Source organism: Lontra canadensis, unplaced genomic scaffold (assembly GCF_010015895.1).
Source record: "Lontra canadensis isolate GAN:19392208 unplaced genomic scaffold, GSC_riverotter_1.0 scaffold35, whole genome shotgun sequence".
NCBI lineage: Eukaryota > Metazoa > Chordata > Mammalia > Carnivora > Mustelidae > Lontra > Lontra canadensis.
The window spans coordinates 7385975-7404893 of record NW_022631029.1 but is presented as its reverse complement, the minus strand read 5'-3'; the positions used below and the strand labels follow the sequence as shown (position 1 = coordinate 7404893).

Genomic DNA, 18919 nt, shown 5'->3' with positions numbered 1-18919 from the left:
TAAGGTCTTTTTTTGGTCCTGAGTTCTACACATTGTGTTTGAAACGTCTCTCAATTGCAATTGTTTTTAAATCATTGGGGAGAATCTTATTTTAACCGTTTTACACTTGTATTTTAATCTCAGAAGAATAAGTGATTAGAAAGTGATCAAGTCTTGCTCTGTAGTATTGAACATATAATTAAATCATTGTTTGCCATAAACAAGGTTGGGTTTTTTAAAAGGAAACTCTAGGGCTCGGCTTTGCTCTTGGTTAATAAAGGCTGACAAATCATGTCTGACTTTTTGGTGTGGCCCTGTGTTGTTTGTCCTCTCATTTTAGGGTTCCAGGCCATCATAGTACTCATCTGGCAGATACATTGCTGGGACTGGGATGTGAGCTCTTGAAAATTAGATAGGAGGCCTGGACATGTGTGTTAGGGTTCTCCAATAAGAACCAATAAGGAGTGTGTCTCTCTGTGTGTGTGTGTGTGTGTGTGTGTGTGTGTGTGTGTTTGTAAAGAGATTTATTGTAAGAAATTGGCTTATGCAGTTATGGAGCAGGCAGGTCTCGTGATCTGCAGGAGGAGTTGGCAAACTGTAGACCAAGGACAGCTGATAATTTCATTCCAGTCTAAATGTGAAAGGTTGAGAACCGTAAGAGCTGATAGAGTAGTTCCTTTTAGAAAGTTAGCAGACCGGAAACCCAAGAAGAACCAATGCCTCAGTTTGAAGGCAGGCAGGAAAATTCTCTTACTCGAGAAAGAGTCCTTTTGTTATGGTTGGACCTTCAACTGATTAGATGAGCCTCATCCACACTGGAGAGGGCGATGTGCTTTACTCAGCCTACTGATTTAAATGTTGAGCTCATCCCAGAACACCCTTACAGAAACTCCCAGAACAATGGCTGACCAAATACCCCTGCCCCATGGCCCAGTCAAGTTGACACATAAAATTAACTATCCTAGGGGCACTCAGTCAGGTAAGCTTCTGACTCTTGATCTCAGCTCAGATCTTGATCTCAGGGTCATGAGACTGGGCATGAAGTCTACTTAAAAATAAAAAAATTTAGGGGCGCCTGGGTGGCTCAGTTGGTTAACCATATGACACTTGATTTTTGGCTCAGTTCATGATCTCAGGGTCATGAGATTGAGTCCCACATTGGGCTCCACACTGGGTGTGGCTTGGGATTCTCTCTCTCTTCCATTCTACCCTACCCCCACTCAATGCTGTCTCTCTAAAATAAATAAAATCTTTAAAAACGAACTTAAAAATTTAAATTTTTAAAAAATTAACTATACCAGCATGGTATTTGAGTTGTCGGGTCTGCTGTGGAAGGGCGTCAAGTCTGTCCCTTGCCAGGGTAGATAAACTCCCCAGTGAAGCCCAGCAGACAGCATCTCTGTCTGACAAGATTACTTCTATCATTTCCTTCTCGGTAGCATGGCTGTCACGAGGAGCAATGACTCTGTGATAACCTAGTGTACCTAACGTTTTTTTCCAAGTGACCAAGAGAAGCTGTTTGGCAAAATCATGTTCCCGTTTAATCTTGCTTAACCTGGTAGTACAAAAGGGTCAAGTAGGGGGTGAACATTCGAGATAGCCCACGGAGCTCAAGAAACTGGTAGCTGAGCTGTCTCAAAGCCAAACGGGCCTTATTTCGAGGCTTTAAAAATTAAATATGGCTTGGCTTTTGTAGTTTTAGTGGTGGTATCACTATGAACAGTTAAGAAGTGCCAGGACAACAATATCATGTCCACAGTCTCAGCCTCAAAGAGTTCATGTGACATGAGGACTTTGCCTTCTTGTATGTTCTGTACTTATCCTTAGTGATCTTAGTGCATCTATTTTATAACAACAGAATTAAACCAGTTTATTTACACTGTGATTAAGGAATCTGTGTTTGTTTCACAAGGCCTCGTGTTAAGTATGAATTTTGCTTCCTTTACCCATACCCATCCTCTCTGTGGACAAATGCCCCATCACAGATGATGGCATGGATACTGTTACCTCACTACTTGGGGATATGCAGATAAAATGCAGGGTGTAGACCAGGAACTTACTGAGCAATGACTTGTGAATTTAGATGAGTATTATCCAATTTCTGAATTAGAATGTCAGAAATTAGGTCTGACTCAGCTTATTCATGCACTGAATAAATTTTTTTTTTAAGGATTTTATTTGAGAGAGTGAGAGCAAGCACGGGTAGGGGGAGGGAGGGGCAGAGGGAGAAGCAGACTCTCCGCTGAGCAGGGAGCCCTACATGGAGCTTGATCCTGGGACTCCAGGATCATTACCTCGGATGAAGGCAGATGCTTAACTGACTGAGCCACCCAGGCGCCCCTCATGGAGCAAATTTTGATGACCTGCTATGGACATTCCTGACACTGTGGTTTTTTGTTTTGTTTTGTTTTAAAATTTTTATTTCTTTGAGATATGGAGAACAGGAGCCAGGGGGTAGAGGGTTGAGAAGAAGCAGGCTCCCCACTGAGCAAGGAGCCCAACGCAGGGCTCCATCCCAGTACCCTGGGATCATGACCTGAGCCAAAGGCAAACGCTTAACCAGCTGAGCCACCCAGGCACACCATGACACTGTTTAAACCACAGGAATTATCAGGAATGATACTGAGGTCCACCAGGGCATTCTGGACCTTTCTTCCATTAATGATGAAGCTTATCCTCCATGTTTCTGGACTCACATAGACAGCAGCCCTGTTCTCCTATTTCAAGGATGATCATGTGCCCAGTGCCTTGTTGTTGGCCTTGGTGATGCTGCCCTTCTTCAGGGCAGCCACTGCCTCTTCATAAAGTGAGTGGTTTGGACACACAGTGTGCATTGTCCCTTCCTGCTCTAGCCTGCATCGTGTATTCTGGCTGCACAAGTATCTGGGGCACTATAAAAGTGTCTAGTCTAGGGGCGCCTGGGTGGCTCAGTGGTTAAAGCCTCTGCCTTCGGCTCAGGTCATGATCTCAGGGTCCTGGGATCGAGCCCCGCATTGGGCTCTCTGCTCAGCGGGGAGCCTGTCTCCTCCTGTCTCTCTCTGCCTGCCTCTCTGCCTAATTGTGATCTGTCTGTCAAATAAAAAAAAAAAAAGTGTCTAGTCTAGAAAGACTAGATTTGAGGGGTTTTTTTTAAGGTTTTATTTATTTATTTGGTAGAGATTACAAGTAGTCAGGCAGGCAGAGAGAAAGGAGGAAGCAGGCTCCCCGCTGAGCAGAGAGCCTGATGTGGGGCTCGATCCCAGGACCCTGAGATCATGACCTGAGCTGAAGGCAGAGGCCTCAACCCACTGAGCCACCCAGGCGCCCCGAGGGTTTGTTTATTTTTTATATTTTATTTATTTATTCAGTAGAGACACAGCGAAAGAGGGAACACAAGCAGGGGGAGTGGGAGAGGGAGAAGCAGGCCTCTCGCCAAGCAGGGAGCCAGCCCAGTGTGGGGCTCGATCCCAGGCCCCTGGAATCACAACCCAAGCCAAAGGCAGACACTTAATGACTGAGCCCCTAGACTTGAGGTTTGAAGGGGACTCCTTCCAGGTAGGGATTCTAAGAAATTGTCACCTTCATCCTAGTCATCCTAAACATCAGGATGAAACTTGGCCAGAGATGAGTTTTGGGTCTAGGTTGTGTTTTGTGATGTCATGGGCTAAAAATCAAATTTCTGAAAGTCAGTCTCTTCTGTGTGACATTCTACCCCTTCCTCTTTGACTTTTTCCCAGCCAAAATCCTTGATCCTGGGAGCATTTCTTTCTCTCCTATAAAACCAGTAATGGGCTTGTCTTTTTTTTTTTTTTAAGATTTAATTTATTTATTTGAGAGAGAAGAGTGAGAGCACAAGCAGAGGAGGGGCAGAAGGAAAGGGAGAAGCAGGCTCCTGGCTGAGCAGGGAGCCTGACGTGGGGCTCGATTGCAGGACCCTAGGATCATGACCTGAGCTGAAGGCAGACACCTAATTCACTGAGCCATCCAGGCGCCCCAACTGGCTTGCCTTTAAGTATGTCTTTTTTTTAAATTAATTTTATTTATTTATTTGACAGAGAGAGATCACAAGTAGGCAGAGAAGCAGGCAGAGAGAGAGGGAAGCAGGCTCCCCACCGAGCAGAGAGCCTGATGTGGGGCTCCATCCCAGGACCCTGAGATCATGACCAGAGCCGAAGGCAGAGGCTTAACCCACTGAGCCACGCAGGCGCCCTTAAGTATGTCTTTAAGTAAAGTCAAGTAGTGCCCAGCCCATTTGTAGACCGCAGGGCAGGAGGCTGGCCAGGCTGAACTGTGAAACCAAAGGAGCTACCGCAGACACTAGGACCGCACCAATCAGTCCATCCTGACAGGCAGAAGAATGGGCATTGGGGGCCAGCTCTTGGGGAACACAGATGAAAATAGTACCAGCCAAATCTCTGTGGCCTTCTTGGCCATCAGCCCACCACTTCCTCCCTCTGCAGAATTGCACTAAGCCAGGGGTCACAAGTCGCTGTGTATGCTACTGGAAGCCAGGATCCAGCAATCCCCTTCCTGGCCAGGTCCTCCTGCCCCCAGAATGAGGAGGGAGGAGTGTACAGTTGTTGTTGTTGTTGTTTTTTTCTTAGTAAACTGGTAAAAAGGAAGAGCTAAAGTCTAGATCCACCAGATAAGCAAATCAGCACTTTCCAGCATAACATCCAAGCATAGTTAAACTGGATGTTTTCTTTTTTCTTTTTTTTTCCTTTTTCTTTATTTTTTTAAAAAAAGATTTTGAGAGAGCAGAATGAGAGCGAGCGAGCACGAGTGGGGGTGAAGGGCAGAGGGAGAGGGAGAAGCAGACTCCCCACTGAGCAGAGAGCCCAACAGAGGGTTCGATCCCAGAACCTGGAGATCATGACCTGAGCCAAAGGCAAACATTCAACTGACTGAGCCACCCAGGCGCCCCTAAACTGGACATTTTCATTCTGAAGATGAAAGGCCTAGGCATGCAGGGACACCCGCAGCACACTCTCCCATGCCGGTCATGAGCCCAGCCTGGGCAGCTGGAGAGGGGCACCCGAAGCTGAGGCTTGGATCTGCACAACAGGGCAGAGGCCTTTGGGGTCACTGTGCATCGATCCAGGCGAGTTGGAATAGCACAAGGGCCAGGCTGGACTCCTGGCGTCCTGTCCTGGGGCCCCAGGCCCAGGATGAGAAATGAGGCCACACACAGGCTCCTATGACCCCAGACTCAGGGGCTGTTCCCCCTGAGAGCTGCAGCCCTGGCAGCTCTGGAAGCCAGACTGCTTTCCTAGCCAGGACAGAGCTGGAGGACAGACCAGACCCCCAGATCCCCACTTCAGGCACTGCCCCTACCTCAGAACTCAAGATGGTTCCACTGGGCTGGCAGCTCCGGGCTGACACTGCTGAGATGAGGATGAGTTGGAGACCCTCCAGTTCCTTGCCTTGCTCCTCTGGAAAGAAGGAAGCAGGCTCATGGGAGGGCATCCACTCTGCTGCCCTTGGCTGCCCATGTGTGTTGGCCCAGTGGAATTCTAGTCTGACCCTTCACCTGCCTGGACTGGACCAAGGCCCAGTCACAGGAGGCCAGGGTTCAGTGGGAGGCTGGGGTTCAGGAGCTGGTGTGCACTCTCTCCTTGTGCTCACTTCAAGCTGGGCATCTCTGGCTCACAGTGAAAGCAGGCCCCACTCCCTGGGGCCAGAGAACTGGCCTCCCAAATGAAAACCTGTGTGAGTTATTCTCCTACCTGATAAACAGATATAACTAGTTTTATGTCCCAGGAGGGCTAGCTTTGTACCTGGGAACTGGTCCAGGGCCAGGTTTACAAAGTGAGGCAAAGGTACACACAGCATGCCAGAGTGGGGCTCGCTGAGACCAGGCGAGCACAACGGGAGTTTCTCAGTGTCCTTCTAGGCTCTTCGTGGCCTGGATGCGGTGGGGACAGGGTGTGCATCCAGCATGATGTGCTGGGAACCGCCTCCACCCTGGCCCTGTGGGATCTTTTTCTTGGTAATTTTCCTGGCTTTTGTTCTGTAACAACAACAAAAAAAAATCAGGAATGACTTGCAGCCAGCCCCTCCCCATGTGGCCCACTTCCCAGGGCTATGGAGGCAGGGGAGGGGGTAGGATGGTGGGGGACCTGGGTCCTGCTCTGTCCTGGTGGGAACATCGTGTTCTGAACTAGGAACTACCCATACAACCCTTGGGAGCCGTGGGCCTGAGGGGGTGGGGTGGAGCGAGAAAGGCCAGCTTGATTTAAGAAACAGGCAGGGAAGGGTTTTCTGATAGATCCCTGAGCCCAGAACAGCTCTATCGACGCACTCCCTCCCAACCCTACCCTTGGCCCCGGCCCTAGCAGACCGTGGCCCTTCCTTCCCCAATCCCAAGCCAGGCCTGCGTGGGAGGAAAGAAGGGATCCCCAGCTGGGATCTTTAGCACAGAAAGGCTGCCTCCACCTCCTGGTCCAACTCTCCCTCCCTCCACTTTTGGACAACCTCTCTCACCCTGGCTGACTCCTGCCTGGGGCCTGGCTTCTTAGACCCCTGAGGCGAGGTCTCTGCTCAGCACCTCCTCCACCCTTCATCTCTTGCTGCCTGGCCCTTAGCCCATCCTCTAACCTGTTGTGCCTCTGCCCTCCTCCGCAATGGTCTCACCTCATTATGAGAAAAAAAAAAACAGAAACATGGGCCAGAACCCCCAGGCTTCTCCTCTGCTCTCCGTGTCCCCCTCTAGCTCCTGCCCCACTGTTTTCCTTTCACGGCAAAAGCCTGAGACTTCTGGACAGTTGCCTCCCGTTCTGGCCATAGCTCACCCCTGCGGTCCTCGGAGCCCGCTCAAGTCACCATGGTGGACCTGTCTCTCCTGCTTCGAGGACCGCCTTCTCAAGAACATCTAGTTCTCTGGGTTTTCTTCTCAGCTCTGTTGCCAGCTTTAACCCAGACTACAGTTAAACATCGGCACGTCCCAGGGCTCCATTCCACTCCCCACCCTGGGAGCTTTTTGCCAGAGCAGCGTGGCTTTCGGTGTTCTCTCCATGCTGCTCACTCCAGATATATACCTCCATCTGGGACACTGTGCTGGGCCGAGTGTCCAGTGGTCTGGGCTGGGATCCCTCTCCCATCTCTTCACTCCACCCACTGGGAACCTTCTGGAAAGTTTGCTTTGCCTTTTTTTGTTTTTCTAAATTTAAATTTTTGTTCAAAGTGTGGAATATAATGAATACAGAAAGATGCATAAAACAGACATTCTGCTCAGTGATTTCTCACCACCACTCACAAAAAACAGAGCCCAGAGGAAGGACACTGTTGGCGCCCTATAGTGCCCTACAGTAAGGTGGTCATTACCTCAATTTTCTTGATGGTTACCACCTAAACATGCCTCTCTGAAAAACCACTTTCTTGGGGCACCTGGCTGGCTCAGTTGGTGGAGCATATGACTCTTGACCTGCAGGTCAGGAGTTCTAAGCCCCACACTGGGTACAGAGCTGACTTTAAAACAACAACAATAAATAAATAAATAGGTAGGTAACTACTTTCTTCATACAGCGGTATCAACACCTGTAATTAAATGCGTAAGGGAGAAGCCATCCTAACTACTGGGTTTTAGCACGGTCTTTATCTTTTCCTCTTTTGTTTACCCCAGGCCTCTCCCTTCTATCATCATCAGTCTCTGGAAAATCATGGTGACATGGGGCACCTGGGTGGCTCAGTCCGTTAAGTGTTCGACTCTTAGTTTCGGCTCAGATCATGATCTCAGGGTCTTGGGATCAAGCCCTGGGTAGGACTCTGCCCTCAGCGGGGAGTCAGCTTGAGATTCTCTCCCTCTCCCTGCCCCTCTACCCCCTCCCCCTGCTCGTGCTCTCTAAATAAATAAACAAAATCTTAAAAAAAAAAAAGATACATGTTCCCATGTTTCTCCTTGCTTACATAATCAATATATATATACAGTTAATCCCTTCAACAGCATAGGGATTAGGGATGCCAACCGCCTGCACAGAATAAAATCCGTGTGGGCGCCTGGGTGGCTCAGTGGGTTAAGCTGCTGCCTTCGGCTCAGGTCATGATCTCAGGGTCCTAGGATCGAGTCCCGCATTGGGCTCTCTGCTCAGCAAGGAGCCTGCTTCCCTCTCTCTCTCTCTCTCTGCCTGCCTCTCCATCTACTTGTGATCTCTCCGTCAAATAAATAAATAAAATCTTTAAAAAAAAAAAGAATAAAATCCGTGTATAACTTTTGACTCCTCAAAAACTTAGTAGCCTACTGTTGATTGGAAGCTTTAGCAATAACATAAATAGTCGATTACCCTGTTTTGTATGTTATATGTATTGTATACTGTATTCTTTTTTTGGATACTGTATTCTTACAATAAAGTAAGCTAGAGGAAAGAAAATATGAGGAAAATACATATTCAGTACTGTACTGTATTTATGCGAAAATTTGCAAATAAGTGGAGTTCAAAGCTGTGTTGTACAAAGTGCCAAACGTACATGTACACAATGTAGTCTGTCTTTGTTGTATACACTAGATCATTCCATACACACTTCTCTGCATCTTTCCCACTCATCTCAACTTCTTGCAGTCCCTCCAATAGGTGGTGGCAATTCTAATTCCTCCTTTTCAATGGAGACATAAAACCTGTCCCCAGACTTTTTGATCCTCCTCCCACAAAAGGTGGAGTCTAATTCCCCTCTCCTTTAACACATATGCCAGCCCTACTGTGTATATCTGAGTCTAGGTTAGAAAGGCAATACAGCTTCCACCTGCCTTCCTCTCTCTTGGGACAATCATCCTGGGAACCAATCATGTTGGGAGGAAGCCCAGGGCGTATGGAGGTCAATGTTGGGTGTTCCCTCCTCAGCCCCAGCATCAGCTGACAGCCAGCATCATACACGCTTCAAGGGACGGACCTTCTGAGGATTTCAGCTCCAGCTTCCAAGCTGCCCAGATTGATGCCACAAAGAACAGTTGCCACTGAATCTTGCTCAAATGGCAGATTGGTGAGCACAATAAATGTTACTGTTTTAAGCCACTAAGGAGAGTTTAGGGAATTTTTTATACAGCATAGTAGCCAGAACCGTGTGCAGGTACCAGAATGTCTCTAACCGTGGCCTTGTGGATGGGCCATCACTTTGCAATTTTTCCCTCACTATACATGATGCATGAATAAATATCCCTGATCATATAAGGCACACCCAGTGCTCTCATTTCTGTAAGTGAGAATCCAAAATTTGGGACCATAGGGTCCAAAAGTGTGTGCATTTTTATTCTACTGGAGTTTGCCAAATTGCTTTCCCAAAAAGGCTGTGAACAGTCTTACCTTTGTCAATAATGTCTGGATGAATCCGTTTCCTTGCATCCTGGAAAACATGAATTGGTGCAGTTCTTTTTAACACCTGCGGGTGGACTAAAGAGAAAGTGACAGCTCATTTCCCTTTAAAAAAAAAAAATTGTCTTTTTTTTTTTTTTTAAATAAAAGAGTGGTTTGGGGTTCACAGCAAAATTGAGTGGAAAGTACATAGAGTTCCCATATATCCCCTCCCTGCCCCAACAAAGAGCCTCCCTCACCATCAGCGCCCCGTATCAGTGTGACGTGTTTGTTACAATCAGTGGACCAGTGTTGACCCATCATCAACCAAAGTCCAGAGTTTACATAGAGTTCATTCTTTTTGTTGTACATTCTGTGGCTTTTGACAACTGTATAATGACATGTATCCACCATTAAAGTATTAAATAGAACAGCTTCACTGCCTTAAAAAAATCCCATGCCCACCTATTTACTCTCCCCCTCCCTCAAATGCCTGGCAACCATCCATCTTTTTATTTTCTCCGTAGTTTTGCCATTGTTACATTTTCTTTCTTTTTTTAAGATCTTATTTGTTTATTTGACAGAGAGAGACACAGAGAAAGAGGGAACACAAGCAGGGCGAGTGGCAGAGGGAGGAGCAGGCTTCCCGCTGAGCAGGGAGCCCGACGTGGGGCTTGATCCCAGGACCTGAGCTGAAGGCAGATGCTTAACGACCGAGCCACCCAGGCGCCCCGTCATTGTTACATTTTCACTCTGATTTGCATTTCTTGTCTTCTGATATACTTGACCATTCTTTCATGTTGTGAGGTTCTGCTGGTTGCCTCCCAATCCTTTTTCTTCTTCATCTTTTCCAATAAATCCAGATTTTGTCCAGAGTGGCAAGTGTCCAGTCTCAAGTGATGGATGAATCCTGACCCTTCCCTCTGAGAATCCTAGTATGATTTCCTATAGGAAATTTCCCACCTAGTACAATTCCTATACTTTCCATAATAAATTATTCACAAAGATTTTATAGTTCTGTTATTGTTAGTTGTTTAGTAAATTTTTAAAAAATTAAGTACGTTCCATGCCCAGTGTGGAGCCCAATGTGGGACTTGAACTCATGACTCTGAGATCAAGACCCGAGCTGAGAACAAGAGTCAGATACTTAATTGACTGAGTCACCCAGGCACTCCTGGAGTAAATTTTTATTTTTATTTTATTTTATTTGAAAAGATTTTACTTATTTATTTGAAAGAGAGAGTGAGAGAGCACAAGCAGGGAGAATAGCAGAGGGAGGAGGGAGAAACAGGTTTCCCTGGGATTGAGTCCCGCATCAGGCTCCCTGCTCAGCTGGAAGCCTACTTCAGGACTCCATCCCAGGACCCTGGGGTCATGACCTGAGCCAAAAGCAGATGCCCAACCATCTGAGCCCCCAGGTGCTCCTTTATTTTTAAAAAATATTTATTTATTTATTTATTTATTTATTTATTTATTTTAGAGAGAAGGAGAGCACAAATGGATGGGGCAGAAGGAGAGGGAGAGAGAATCCCACGCAGACTTCAAGCAGCGCACAGAGCCTGATGTGGTAGCTCCATCTCACGACCCTAAGATCACAACCTGAGCTGAGATCAAGAGTCAGATGCTTAACCGACTGTGCCAGGTGCCCCATAGTAAATTTTTAACATATTTTTCTTGTATTTATCACCTTAACATGTCCTCTTATTAATTGTAGTTTTCAAAAAAGTCCTTTGCATTTTTTAGATTTCCATTCATGATATTAACTAAAAAGATAGTGCAATCTCTGTCTTTTCAATATTTATAACATTTTATTTTCTTGTCTTACTACACTTGCTATAACTCTAAAGCATTGTGTAATGAGAATAGTGTTGATACTGATCCTGTCTAGCTCCTGACTGAAACAAAAAGTAGTCTTAGTATCTGGTGTATGTTGGCTTATGATTATTTTACATTTTATATTTTTTTCATGAACTGTGCCTTTGTTAGATAATGACCATCTTTATTTTTCTCAGTGCCTATCACCTTAAACCCTACCTTCTCTGGTGTCATGTGGCTGCTCTTGCTGTCTTCTACTTTATGCTGGCCTGATCTTTCTCTCTGCCAATTCCTTTATTTTCGGTCTTTTCTTTTTTCTTTTCTTTTCTTGTGGTTTCAAGTATCTTTGTTATAAACAGTATGTATCTTTTTTTTGTCTTTCTAACCCAGTCTCTAGATTTTTAATGGGGGATCGGGGTATCCTTGTTTAGTATGACAAAGATGTTTGCCATTCCTTAATTCCTTTATGTTTATTTTTATTATTATTAATATATTTTTTAAAGATTTTATCCATTTATTTGACAGACAGAGATCACAAGTAGGCAGAGAGGTAGGCAGAGAGTGAGAGGGGGAAGCAGGCTCACCACTGAGCAGGGAGCCCGATGCGGGACTCGATCTCAGGACCCTGGGACCATGACCTGAGCTGAAGGCAGAGGCTTTAACCCACTGAGCCACCCAGGTGCCCCTTTTTATTATTATTTTTTAAAGATTTTATTTATTTATTCAACAGACAGAGATCACAAGTAGGCAGAGAGGCAGGCAGGAGTGGGGGGAAGCAGGCTCCCCGCTGAGCAGAGAGCCCGATGCAGGGTTCGATTCCAGGACCCCGGGATCATGACCTGAGCTGAAGGCACAGGCTTAACCAACTGAGCCACCCAGGCACCCCTGTTTATTATTTTTTATTTTGTGATTTTATCTTTTTATTCCATTGAACTATATGAAACTACCAACTACCTACTACTTTCCTATCTTCTCTAAGATGTCATTCATTTCACTTTTTCCCTTGGTAATTTGGAAATTCTAGTACTTTTTTCCATTCCATTAATGGCTACCTCTTCCCTCCAGGCATAAGGACTGACCCTTTACTGCGTATAAGTAGCAAATAATTTACCTATGTTATGGGGGAGAGTTTAAAGCCAATTGGCCCTTCCTCCTTGGTAGGTAACTTGTTCTATCTATCTATGAATTTGTACAATGTTCTCTTTCTCCTTGGAGTTGAAGAATTTACTATCATCTTTCCCTTCCATGCTGCCTGGGAATGAGGTCAGTACCTCCCATCTGCAGACACAGCTTTTTCTTCATGTCAGAAAAGTTTTCTTCTGTAATTTATTTGGTTCATGCCTCTATTTCATCCATCCCCATTTTTCCCTCTGGAACTCCTGGTTGTACATTGGGATTCCTAGATTTGGCCTCCAGATCCCTGCTCTTTCCTCCATGCCTTTGAGCTTTCCATTGAGCTCTGAGCTATTTTTTCCATTAGACCCAAGCACCTTCTTCATATTCCTCCAACATGCCAAGCTTGCTCTGTCCTTGGGGTCTTTGCACTTGCTATGCTTTCTTCCAGGAATGGCTTCTTTTAGATCTTTCCCTGCTTAGCCATGCCTCTGGGTTCATCTTAGCTCAGATGCCTCCTTCTCAGATACACCTTTCCTGCTACCTCGGATGTAAACAACATACTCTGCACATCACCCTTGTTCCTTTTCTCCATTAGTCACACTGCCCATAATTAAGTTGTTGTTGTTTTTAAGATTTTATTTATTTATTTGAGAGAGAGAAAGAGACGGCATGACTTGGGGTGGGACAGAGGGAGAGGGAGAAGCAGGCTCCCTACTGAACAAGGAGCTCTAAGCAGGGTCTGATCCCAGGACCCTGAGATCATGACCTGAGCCAAGGGCAGATGCTTAACCCACCCAGGCACATCTTAAGTTGTTTATTTTACTGTTACACTCGTCCTTTACTTCCCCACACTCCTCACTGTGGGGCAAGGACTCTATACATCATTCAAATTCTTGCTGTGTCCATTCTTGCTATGTACCCAGTGTCTAGCACAGGTTAGCACTTATGGAAGAAATATAAGAGTAAATTAATGTCTTCCCCAGGGACACCCTGCCCTGTCCAGCCTCAACTCCACACATAGGAGTACTGGAATGGGAGAGGGGGTGGGCAGAGGAAGGTGGGGCAGTACTTCCCTGTGAGGGGCTGAATGACTGGTGCCTCTTGGGCTCTTTTTTTTAAAGATTTTTATTTATTTATTTGACAGACAGAAAGATCACAAGTAGGCAGACGGGCAGGCAGAGAGAGAGAGGAGGAAAAAGGCTCCCTGCTGAGCAGAGAGCCTGATGTGGGGTTCGATCGCAGGACCCGGAGATCATGACCTGAGCCAAAGGCAGAGGCTTTAACCCACTGAGCCACCCAGGCGCCCTTCTTGGGCTCTTTTTATTCTGCGGTACAGGCAGGAAACAGGAGCAGAAGCTGGACTGGTCTTCATAGCAATCCTGCTGGGAGTGGGGGCCTTGGGCCTGACCCAGGACTAGCTTTAATCTGGGATGTTCTCATTCTGCCCCAACCTTCTGCTGCCCCATTTTAATTTATCATTTAATACCACAAGACATCCTTCTTATTCAGTCAGCCAACAGGTATTTCTGGAGTTTACTTGGTATTTGAGGTGCTCAGGATCTATCAATGACTAAAACAGAGAGATTCTCACCTCATAGAGCTCTTACTTTAGTGGAGGAAGCCAGGCAATGCCATATAAGGATATTGAATGCCTCCATGAGAAAGGTAACTGCTATGAAAAAAAGTAGAGCAGGGTAAAGGGATAAAGGTGATCCCATGTGTTGGCTGAAAGGTACAGGCTGCAGTCTGAAATGGGGGGCTTTGAGGGCATTAGGTTACGGTCCTGTGGAAATCTGTGGAAAGTGCATTGCAGGTACGGGAACACCTGGAGCCCAGCCCCTGAACCAGAAGAGTGCACAGGGTGTGATCTGTGAGAAACTTAAGGCTGCTGAGCAGTGGGGCTGGAGATTGAACAGAGTACATGCAGTCAGAAGTAATGGGGAATCACAGGGTCCCTGTCAGCTCTGACTTTTTCTTGGGGAGGTGCTACTGCAGGGATCTGAGCAGGGCATGAAGGATTCTGATGTATGTATTCATAGGCAGATGTGTGGAGAATGGACTGAAGGTGGCAAGGGCAGCAGAGAGGCCTGTGGCTTTGACATTGCCTTAGGGAGAGATAGTGGTGGCTTGGACTGGGTGGTGGCTTAGACTGGGAGAGCACAAGAAGTGCTCTCATTCTGAGTAGATGATGCCATGGAAGAAACAGGACATCTTGAATGTAAGTGGGAAAGCAGTCAAGAGGCATTTGGACCGAGCAATCGAAAGGACTAAGCAGCCATCCCTTTAAGCCAGAGTGAGGGGGACACAAGTTGAGTTTGAGATGCCAAGTGGAAGTCAGTGCAGATGCCTAGTTTACAGCTGGGCACTGAGTCAGGCACTCAGGAAGGATCTGGACTGGACATACACCTAGTGATGGGCGTGTAGGTGGAATTTGAAGCCATGAACCTGGATAAGGTTATGAGAGAGAGAAATGTAGATAGAGAGAGAAGGCAAAGAGGAAGAACCAGTGAGGTGAGAAGCACCAGGGCATGGAGGCCTGAAACACACGGGGAAGGTGCTTCCAGGAGAGAAGAGATCAGCTGGTCACAGGAAGGCTTTCCTGCCTACTCTCATAAAGGCAGCACCCCTCCCCCCATTTTTTAAAAAAGAGATTTATTTATTTATTTATTTGACAGACAGAGATCACAAGTAGGCAGAGAGGCAGGCACGGTGGGGGGGTGGGGGGAGGCACCCTGCGGAGCAGAGAGCAGGATGTGGGACTCGATCCCAGGACCCTGAGATCATGACCTGAGCTGAAGGCAGAGGTTTTAACCCACTGAGCCACCCAGGCGCCCCCCCCCCCACCTTTTAAACTGTTTTTGTTCACTACTGTATTTCCAGCACAGAGTGTGGGTGCTTAGTAAATACCTGTTGAAAGAACAAGCATATGCCTGAAAGCACACCTCTAAAAACCCCCAGTGCACATGCAGCAGGGGGCTGCCATGTTGGCCTCCTTTACAGAAAGACTGGAGGCCAGGTAGGAGACTGTCCACTCTCAGTGGCACCTCCCTCCTCCCTCCAATTTCCCAGCTTCACTTACATCCACTCAGGTGGGAGCCCTTCTCACCATCTCAAAGGACCCAGGACAAATGAGCCTTAGACAATACCTGCAGTGTGGAGGTTGTTAGCAGGACCTAGGTTGGACGCAGGGTCATCTACCAGTCCCTAGATGACTCTACAGCCATTCCCCTCTACATCTAGTCATCTATCCACATGCGGTTATATGCACATTAAACCTTTACTCACAGTCTACAGTCACTCTTTTGTCCGTCTTTCCATCCATCCCCGTCTAGTCCTCTGTCCATCCATCTGGTAGGGTGATGAAATTCCCAGTTTGCTACGGATCAACTCAACGTTAGCCTTGAAAAATCCACACCCCGGGAGACCCCTCGGACCCTGGAAAAATGGGACAGTTGGTTGAGCCATCCGTTCACACAGGGATCCCTCCCTGCACCCACAAGCCCAAAGCCCATCCGTCCACCCAACCACCCACCTGACCTCCCAGGCCATCCTCCCACTCGAAGGCACTCAAGGCCCCGCCCCACCCCTGGCCCCGCTCCGTGCCCCGCCCCGTGCCCCGCCCCTCCCGGACGCCGCTGCCAGGGATCCCGGCGCCCTAGCAACAGCGCTTTTCAGGCTGCCCAGTCCACGCGCCGGGCTCCAGGTGCGAGCCAATAGCGAGGGGCTCCGGGAGCGAGGCGCGGGGGGCGGGGCTCGGCGCGGCCGCCGCCATCTTGATGGGAGAGAAACAATAGGACGGAAGCACCGCGGGACGGGCTGAGGCCGCAGGTAACGCCCGCTTTGTCCAGCCTATGGCTCTGCTGCCCCGGTATATTTGGAGGAGGGTGTCTCCGGGCCGTTCAGAGGCGAGGTCTCTGCTCATTAGGGTTGTCCCTGGGTTATTTGGGGAGGGGCTCCCCCGCGATCCCGGGGGCGGGGAGATCTCCCCGGGTCTTCGTAGGGCCGGATACCCCCCGGTCGTTTGAGAGAGGCGTTATGTCTTCGGGTTACTGGGGGGGGGGGGCTATTTCCCCTGATTTTGAGGGGCAGAATCTTTTCTGGTCATTAGGGGGGGTCTCCCGGGTATCTTGGCCGTGCGGGATCTCCCCCGGTCATTGAGGAGCTTTCCCCAGGTGTTTGTGGGGGAAGACCTCCTGGGTCTTTACTTCCCAGGACAGCGGCGTCAACGGGCTCCCGGGTTATTGAGGGGGGCTTCTCCTTGAGTCTTTAGGTGGAAGAGCCAGCCCACCGCCTCAGGTGCTGTTTACCTGGCCCTGGCAGATGTGCAGCCATTTTGAGCGTTGAATGCCAGTTGGGCATGTCTGCTGGTGTCTGGTGAGGCAATCTGCACATCTTATTATCCAAAAAAGTCCTAAAATGGATCAGAGGACGGCTTCTTTAATAGCCGTAAGCTTCACCGTGGGTGGAGCTTTCATTTCTTTCGTATTTGCTTCAAGACTGCTTTTGCCTCCCATGCTAATGATTTGTATTACTCGGTTTCCTCTGTTAAGAAAGCTGTACTAGCAGAAAAATGAGGCCAGACGTTGTGAAAACAAAAGGTAGAAAACAGCAAAACCTAGTGCTCTTAAATACCAGGGACATAGAACTAGTTACTGCTTGGAATGAAACATTTTGGTAGTAAAATGTACATGAGACAAGAACAAAATAAAGTCTTCAAAAAGAATAGTTTTGAGAAAAAGTACTGAAACTTTTGAAGAGCGTTAACAAAAATGTTCCAGTTCACCAGTTCTGTGATTTTTTTTCATAAAGCATCATGATTACAGTAATTTTGATGAACTCTAGTATTTAAAATATTTGCAGTATTTACATTTTTAGCAGGGTTACATTTTAAGTGAACTCAGATGCTTATTTACACAAGTTGCTGCTGTGGACTTTGGGTAATTGCATCCTGTAACCTGGTGTTAGGTATTTAAAGAGAAGTTTCAGGGTGGTGGTGTTATTGTTTTAAATTTAGCCACTATCAAAATTAGAAGCCCGCAAAATGAATACTTTATCATATTCGATATAAAAAACCAGTTGAGGGACCCCTGGGTGGCTCAGTCTGTTAAGCATCTGCCTCTGGTTCAGGTCATGGTCCTGGAGTCCCTGGATGGAGCCCCACATCCCTGCAACGTCAGGACATCCTGCCATCATTGGTGGGGTGGGGTGGGGGTGGGGGGGGGGTCCCTGCTCAGTGGGGAGTCTGCTTCTCCCTCTCCCTCTCCTTCTGCTTCTCTCCACTTGTGTTCTCTCTTTCTCGCTCGCTGTCTCTCACATAAATAAATAAATCTTAAGAAAAGAAATAATAAAAAGCCAGTTCATCTCTTAGTAACTTTTTCTTTGGAGAAAGAGTCAGTTGGACTGTTGACTGTTAACTCCCAACTGATTTATTTGCATTGTGACTTTAGAGTAGAATTCACAGGAATTGTTAGGAACCAGGGGCACGAGAATCAGCACCAGAGTTGATATAATTGTAAAAGCCACTTTAGCAGACGGAATAGAGTTCTTTTGTGCTTTGGAGCTTTAGGAGTGACAGACCAGTACACTGTATACCAACCCCGTGTCTGTTGGAGCAGTGGAATGTAGAAGGAAGAAAGGAGCAACTGCTGACTGATGAACCTTAGCCAGTCTCCTTTCTGTAAGTGCTGGAGATGTCACTGGTATCTAGGCAACGGGGTTGAGCCTGAGCCTCTGAGGCCAGTTTGTTGAGGTGAAAATTTTCCATTGTTTGGTTCATAAAGAGGATGCTCTGGGGAAGAATTTTCCCTTTAAGTGAAGTTATTTTACCTAGTGAGATAGTTGCCCTAACACATTGAACACATTTTTGTACAGTGGAAGGTAAGCAGATGATTTCTCTTCTTTGATTACATTTTAAAGAATGTTTTTGTATTTTAAATAATTATGTTTTTGCCTACTTGGATATCGAGTAATAAAAGTAACCAGTAGTATATTTTGCAGTATATTCTGGTAGCAAGAAAAGGTCCTTTTCCCCAAAATTGAATTTATACTCCACCTCAGAGTCTGAAGGAAGAAACAGTCTCCTAAGGGGCGCCTGGGTGGCTCAGTGGGTTAAGCCACTGCCTTCGGCTCAGGTCATGATCTCAGAGTCCTGGGATCGAGCCCCGCATCGGGCTCTCTGCTCAGCAGGGAGCCTGCTTCCTCCTCTCCCTCTGCCTGCCTCTCTGCCTGCTTGTGATCTCTCTCTGTCAAATAAATAAATAAAATCTTTAAAAAAAAAAAAAAAGAAAAAGAAACAGTCTCCTAAGCGGATGAACAGTCGGACTGGGTCTGTCATCCATCACCATTTGGAGTTACCGACTCCTAGTCGATCTGATTTCATCTCACTGCCTGTCTTCCCCCATCTTAAAAACAAATAAACAAAACGTGAATTTTTTTAGGTGGCATAGCATCAGGATATATTTTTCTGTAAGTATTTCATTGTTTATCTCTAAGAGACAGGGAGCCGCCCGTTGAATCTACAGTATCATTACTCTGTTTAAAAACTAATGATAATACCTTTTTTCCCCACTTGAATACCTGGTTATGGTCAAATGTCTCTGGTTTTCCCATAATTTTTTTACAGTTGATTTGTTCATATCAGGATCCAGATAAGGTCTGCACATTGCTTTTGATTGAAGTATCTCTTTTGTTTCTTAAATTATATAGTCTCGTTCTGTTTTTCTTGTAATTGTTTTGTTGAAGCAACTGTC

General features: G+C 46.8%; 1 protein-coding gene and 1 long non-coding RNA gene across 4 annotated transcripts in view; one reads left to right on the top strand and one right to left on the bottom strand.

Annotated features, from left to right (window-relative positions):
• Positions 1–8787: 8787 nt before the first annotated feature.
• On the bottom strand, positions 8788–15690 carry LOC116873847. Its single transcript, XR_004383903.1, has 3 exons — positions 15456–15690; positions 9252–9291; positions 8788–8871 (listed from the first exon to the last, which is right to left on the bottom strand). It is a non-coding gene; the product is annotated as an uncharacterized LOC116873847 (long non-coding RNA).
• Positions 15691–15896: 206 nt separating this feature from the next.
• IP6K2 (inositol hexakisphosphate kinase 2) overlaps positions 15897–18919 on the top strand; it is a 32036-nt gene continuing 29013 nt past the window's right edge. The window contains exon 1 of one of the 3 annotated variants that reach the window (XM_032867990.1): positions 15897–15998. The gene's annotated coding sequence lies outside the window, so the exon portion shown is untranslated. The remainder of the gene's footprint in view (positions 15999–18919) is intronic. The other 2 variants (XM_032867991.1, XM_032867992.1) reach the window with 2 other exon arrangements.